General features: G+C 59.6%; 1 non-coding gene across 1 annotated transcript; it reads left to right on the top strand.

Moving 5' to 3' along the window:
* The first annotated feature begins 5,943 nt into the window (after positions 1–5,943).
* Positions 5,944–6,015, top strand: TRNAH-GUG (transfer RNA histidin (anticodon GUG)). The gene has a single exon. It is a non-coding gene; the product is annotated as a tRNA-His (tRNA).
* Positions 6,016–6,631: the final 616 nt, after the last annotated feature.

Below are 6,631 nucleotides of genomic sequence, written 5' to 3'. Positions count from 1 at the left end.
AGAGTTGGCGTGGCTGGAGACCGTGGCTGCCCCGCTGGCCGGGAAGGTCCTGGCAGGCCAACAGAGATCAGTTCAGTCGTCCTTTGACAGGTGTCCAGAAGAAGTAGGCGTAGCACGGGGAAGTGCTCGACTTACCCCGAGCAGAGCTGCTAGCAGCTTTCCAGTGCCATCCACGGTGAGGAGGAAGTCATCGTAAAATCTCATGGTCACTTCCTGGTCTCGTACGGAGAGAATGCCAATGGCCTTGAAGACAAAGTCCACGGCCTGTCTTTTTGAGATGGCCCGAAAGAACGCCATCACGGTCTCCTGTATGCAGCACTGCACCGTTGTAAAAGGCATGTGGGCACACACGGATAGATCCTCGTACCTCAGAGGGACGATTCTTACGTCACCTAGACAGCAGCAAAGGAGGAACAAAGTCACCTCTGCAGCAGGGCAGCGGGCTCCAATCACAAGGCGACAACACTTTCTGGCAAGACAGCGCTGCCTCAGAGCAGGCTCTTGAATCCTCTGCTACAGCGCCTAGGAGCGGTTTATGGAGTCCCTTCCGGGAAGAGTCAGAGCAGCCTGCAAACTGAGGTGCTCAGGGGGCAGCAGTGATTTTGCCAGTGCAGGAATAAAAAAGGGAAACTAACCATTTGGTAGGACCACGTTACCGGAGGGCAGGACAAGTAGGGCAGACGGGTGCAGGTCCCATGAGAAAGTGCGTGGTGCCAGGCCATTGTGACTGTGCCCGCAGCCAGTGCCCTCTGGCTAAGCCTATGCCATGTCAGTAGACGCAAGGAAGAAGCAAAGTGCAAGGACGGCACAGCAGCCCACAGGGTTCTTCTACCCCCCCCGCACCCCCACCCCGACCCCCACCCCCACCCCCACCGCCTCGTAGTCAGCAAATGTCTCCGCTTTTGGGGCCAGCGTCCTATCCCTCCCACGCACCGGCTGAAGGCATATTACCAGGAAAGGACACCCAGGGAGCCTTTCTGAGCAGTTGCTCCTGGCTGGCCTCTGCAGCTTGAACAAGCTGAAGTTGTTCTCAGGCCAGCCGGAGGCATTCAGTCGTGTCTTCAGAGCAGTTTGCATGCGCCTCAAGCTCGGCGCAAGGGCAGGCAAAGGTTTTAACGTGTCTTCTTACCAGGAACATCTTCTTGAGCGCACCTGGCCTGGTATTCCTTGGCAACAACCTCCGATATACGGAACATGGGTCTCCGAACAATCGAAAGCTCACCGTTCACGGAGCACTCGTAGTGTTTAAGGACATAGAATATCCCCACTCCTAATACCTTGACACCCTGAGAGCAGCAGCGGGAGAGAAGGAACAAGCATAAGCAGCCTGGAGACGAAAAACGGACCGAGGGCTTGCCCGAGCGTGGGGATGCTGCCCTGGGCCCTGCCCACCCCTAGCATGCAAAGGGCAAGATGGGGCACTAGGGAAAGCACACACTCCAGACCTTTCTTTCCTCTTGCTCCTCGGCTCGCCCCCCAAATCTCTTTGGGAAAGCAACAGCAGAGCCAACATTCCTCCCCTACCTACAGTCGGAGGGGTTTCCAACGGCAGGGACCAACCCTGGAACAGGGGCCAGGCTTTGGTTTTTCCATGCTGGCACTGGAGAAGGGAGAAGGCCCAGAAAGTGCCCAGCACTCTCTTCTGCTTTATCGGGACTTCCGTTGTTACCGCCGGTGCCAGAGAAGCTGCTCTGTGGCACATTTGTCCAGGACAGTGTCCTGCGGGGGTGCTCTTTCTCTTTTCAGGGGAGGGAAGCAACGGCACGCCGTGGCACAGGGGTGTCAGGACAAGGCAAACCGTCAGCGTTTCAGGAGGGGAGGACCGAGCCACAAGACCCACCTTGTTCTCTGCCAAGTGCTCTAGAATGTATTCAGAGACGCTGTCCCAAATGGTAACAATCTCTGGAAAGCAAGGGAAAAATCCAAGTCAGCAAGCGCACAACCATTCAGCACCCTGCTCACCAAGGAGGTGACCGGTGCAGGTGAGACGAAACATACCGCCACCCCAATTCCAAACACGCAAGGCGCTCCACGTGGCGGGAGCTGCAGAGCTGAGCTGCGAGGACACCTCTGCCCACTTCTAAGCGAGGCTCCTGTCCTTTCAGGTGGGCATGCCTGAAAGGCATACCCGCCCGCTAGGGAAACGGGGACTAGCTTTCCACGCCAGTGAGAGGACGGTGCCGTGCCCACAGGAGTCGCCCAGGCTCAGGGCAGCCCCAGGTGTCTCCCCTGCAGGAGTCCCGGCTGCCAAACTCACCGCTGGGCCACCAAGGGACGTGCAGACTGGTCTCTCGTGGCACCCACTAGCCCTGTCCAGCCCTGCCCCACAGAGCCCAGCCTTTCCATAGCTCTTCTCCTAGCTGATATGCTCTACAGCAGTCAGGAAATACCTCCTGCAAGCCTTACCGTAGCGGCTGAGATTCCTGAGCGTTGGGAACACGTCTGGCCACAGGTTCTCCATCTTTGCGCCCCCTCACACTCAATGAGGCCCTGTAGCAGGAGGGGGAGGAGGAAACTTCTCCTCCTCCTCCTTTGCACTTCCCCAGGCAGGCTCCAGCAGTGTTGCGTGGCCTGCCTTCGCCCTCTCGTTGCGCTGCAAAGCAGCTCCTCCAGAGAAGAGCGGTGGCGAGAGCAGCACCCGAAAGCTGGGCTTGCCCAGGCCTCGCAGGGAAGTGCAGGGAGGGGCCCCGTGGCGGGAGGGGAGCTGTGGCTGTGATGCGGCATGTCCCACTGTGACCCCAGCCCGCGTCACCAAGAGGCTGCCAGGCCTCCCGCGACACCCTCCCCCAGACCCTGCCAGGCTTTGCCCACCTCAGCCAAGGGCAGCTGCGCTGGCTGTTTTGGGGTGCTGCCCCCACCCCACGCCGTGGCGCAGCGAGAGCCATGGCGGGGGCGGGGAGGGGGAGCTCACCAGTGTGGTGGCCCCAGATGGGGACGCTGCGCTGCCATTGCTGGCCGCAGGGGCTGTGCTGAGCTCTGCCCTGAAGGAAGGAAGGAAGGGATAAAGGAAGGAAGGAATAAAGAGGAGCCTCGGCAAAGCAAGGGCTGGTGCTGGTTAGGTATACCACAGCCTCTCTGGGTTCTGGAGTCTGGAGTCTGCCTGGGCTCTGGAGTCTGGCTCCGTCTTCTTTACTCCCCCCATCGTGTATTTAGACACACCGACAAGAGCCCCTCTGGGCCTTTGCGTCTCCCGCCTAAACAATCCCAGCTCTCTCAGCCTCTGCTCGTGTGACGGATGCTTCAATCCCTCAAGCCTCTCGGAGGCCTTTTGCTGGACTCGCTCCGGCATGGCCATGTCTTTCTTGTACTGGGCCCAGCGCTTGTGGTACAGGTCTCTCGCTGGCACCTGCTGGACGGCTGCTTGACCTTCCCTCATCACGACTCTAGGTGGAACTAGAGCTCCAAGCGCCCTGTGCTCAGGAATGGCTGACAGAGCTCGCTGGAGCCTGTTAGAGCTTGCGAGAGGTCACAGCCTCCTTTGGCTCAAACTGCTGCACCTGTGTGCTGCCTCGGTGAGCTGTGCTCTCAGCAACGGCTACTTCCTTTCCCCCCGGGCACTGTCCAAGAGTCCGCCAGGACCGTCTCCAAACCGTGCCAAAGGCCGTGCGAATGCAAAATCGGGTCTGGGAGCGTTAAGCGCCACCCCTTGTGCACCAACATCTCGCTGCACTGAGGAACACCTGTGCCATGGCTGAGTGTGGGGGGCAGGTGGGCTTGTTTCCAGGGCTTCTTTCAAAGTGACCGGAGTTGTCCAGGACGTAACAGAACCAAGGGCTGGCTCAGGCTGTGACTATCAGCAGGGCCTAAGCACTGGTTGTTATTGCGAGTCCCCTGTGGCGTAGCAGCAGGACGCGACACCTGGGTGCTGTCAGGGCCCTGAGGGCCTCAGTGGCCCTGACCAGCAATGCTCCACACACCCTGCCCATGGGCCCAGGAGCCCATTTCAGCTCCTCCCTGGGCCTTCTGGCCCCGTCTGCACCAGGAAGCATGGGAAGGGTCTCTCATTGGCATGTGCAGAGCAAAGCTTCACTGCAGAGTCGCCTGCTCCTGCCTCTGTGGGACTGGGTAGTGCAGGGATCTTAGGACTGAAAGACAAGGCAGCTCCTGCGGCAGGTGAGTCACGTCCCGCAGACCCAGAGACCTTTTCTCTGTCACCCAGCGCCTCCCAGGAGCCCTAAGGAAAGGGTATTCTGCAAGGGGATTTGGCAGAAGACAGGGCTGCCCTGGAGCTGGCTGCACAGGCAAGCCCAGGATGGCTGTTGTTGCAACAGAGGAAACGCCCTGTTCCTCGTGCCTGCTCAGAGCTCCTGTGCGTCTGATAGGGTCCCCTTCCTTCCACGCTGCCCCCCCAGGTGAAAGGCCTCGCTTGCTGTGGCAATAGGGTTAGCCCTAACCCTAAGCCTTTCCCTGGCTGGGAATCGAACCCAGGCCGCGGCAGTGAGAGTGCCGAATCCTGACCACTAGACCACCAGGGAGGAGAGGCCCAGCCTGCCTGTGCACCCACCGGTGGGCACCAGCCCTGCCCTGCAGGGGACCAACCCCTCCAACCACAGCCCCCCACAGCCGGTCAGGAAGACAAATTGCCGTGGCAGCTCGAGCCTTCCCAGGCAACTCTGCAGGCATTCCTCCTTCTTTCTGAGAACGAGGCCCTCAACCAGAGCCTCTGGGCAGCAGGCACCCTGCAGCGGGAAGGCCCAGGGAGTGCAAGGTGGCGGTCGGCGGGGAGGCTGGTCACTGCTGGACACAGGTTTGCACCTGGAAAGTCCCTGAGCAGAAAATCACAGCTGGGCACAAATCACAGCAGCCTGAGACAACAAAGCCCGACAGCACGGGCTTCAAACCCACCTCTCCAAGAAACCGGAGCCAAAATCCAGCTCCTTGCACCACTCACCTATACCCACCAGACTGCAACACTCCTGTCCTGGTGCATGGGTTGGGCTGGGGGAAGTCTGGATTGCCTCTCGCCAGGAGACCGATGCCCCTTCCGGCTGTCCTTGCAGCACAGTGCGAAACGTGAGCACGCTCTTGCTGCAGGTGGCAGCCAGCAGTGGGAGCAGGCTGCTTTCCGAGGGCAGGCAAGCAGGCTGCGAGGGACATAGCAAGGCCAGTGAGGCAGGGACCTCCCTGGCAGGGCACAGGCCCTCAGCACCCGAGCAAGAAGGGAGAGCTGGTTGAGTGTCAGGAACGAGGGCCAGGCACAGAGCAGTGGTTGCCAGCCAAGTCCAAAGTGCTGAGACGGGTCTGAGGCCAAGCTCTGGAGCCCGGTCAGCCAGGGAAGGGCAGGGTCAGCGAGGTGCATGGCGGCCAGGGCCGGGCATGGCTGCAACGTAGCTCAGGCGAGGAGCAGCTCCCTTCTGCTGAGCCACCTCCGCCACCCAGCGCAGCACTCCTGCAGCTGCAACCTCTCGCCAGGACCTCTCCCAGCAGCAGGAGCAGAGCAAGTGGGGAAAGGACCGTCGCTCTTTGTGGAGGTGCGCCCACAGGCTCACACTGCACCCCAGGGTGCGTGGTGGAGGGGACACTTGAGCAGAAAGAGCCAGGGCTGGGCACGGAGCAGTTCCTATCCCCTGTGCTATGCACCTGCCTTCCCCCCTACACCACCCTCTGTCCAGCTGGCTACGCGGGGCCGCTCTTTGCAGAGTTGTCCTTTCCTCATCGCCAGCCCCTGGACATGCCCCGTAACTTCCTTCAGTCCAGTTCTTTGCCATCCCCAAGAACTGAGACTTCTGAAAAGGTGAATCTAGAGCGTGAGTTTGCCTCCCCTCTCCCAGGGAGGCACATGAGGGCTTGCGCTGTTCGGGTGCTGCTCTGCAAGGACACAGACTCGCATTTTCTGACTTCTCCCTGCTAGCCTGCCGTCACCTGACAGCTCTGGCTGCTCCGCAGGAGGGCAGAAGGCAGGAGGAACAAATGGCCCGAGGAGGAAAGGCAATCACATGGGCAGCTGTGATCGTATAGTGGTTAGTACTCTGCGTTGTGGCCGCAGCAACCTCGGTTCGAATCCGAGTCACAGCAATGGTTTTGCAAAGCCCGCCGGGTGAAAAGGAGAGTTGGAAAAGACACGGGAGGCACCCGCAAGGGTAGGCCAAGGGGTTTGTTTCCAAAGATGCCATGGCCTAGGCAGCTCTTCCTAGGAAGTTCGAAATATTCAGTGGGCTCATGCCTAAAATGATTTCCTGGTTTCTAGTGATCGTGCAGTGTCTTCTGCTGTGGGGCTGCCGTGACAGCTACCCCTGCTTCTGGGAAAGCAGTCAAGCTTCTCCGTTCTCCAGGCCAAGCTTGAGAACTGAGAGACTCTGCCTGGAAAGTGCCCAGCTTTTCACCTTTCCTTTCCCTTGCCCTTGCTCTCCGTGTTGCAGTCAGGGCACTCTCAGCTCCACACACAAACTGCCCTGCAGCCCCAGCCCACCCGCAACTGCCATCCCACGCCATAGAGACCCCCAACACAAGTAGCTCTTCCCTGGGAGAAAGAAGTCGCTTTTTTTTTTTCTTCAGGGGGAGCGTGTGACTTTTCTGAGGTTATGCCACCATGCTGGAAGTCTTAAGTCCTGTTCCGGCCAAGCTGTAAGCTGGCTGTGGGAAAGAAACCCTCCCTGGAAAGGCAGAGCTGCCTTTCTCCCTTGCCTGCTGC

Source organism: Struthio camelus, chromosome 10, assembly GCF_040807025.1.
Source record: "Struthio camelus isolate bStrCam1 chromosome 10, bStrCam1.hap1, whole genome shotgun sequence".
Lineage (NCBI taxonomy): Eukaryota > Metazoa > Chordata > Aves > Struthioniformes > Struthionidae > Struthio > Struthio camelus.
This window is presented reverse-complemented; position numbering and strand designations above follow the sequence as displayed.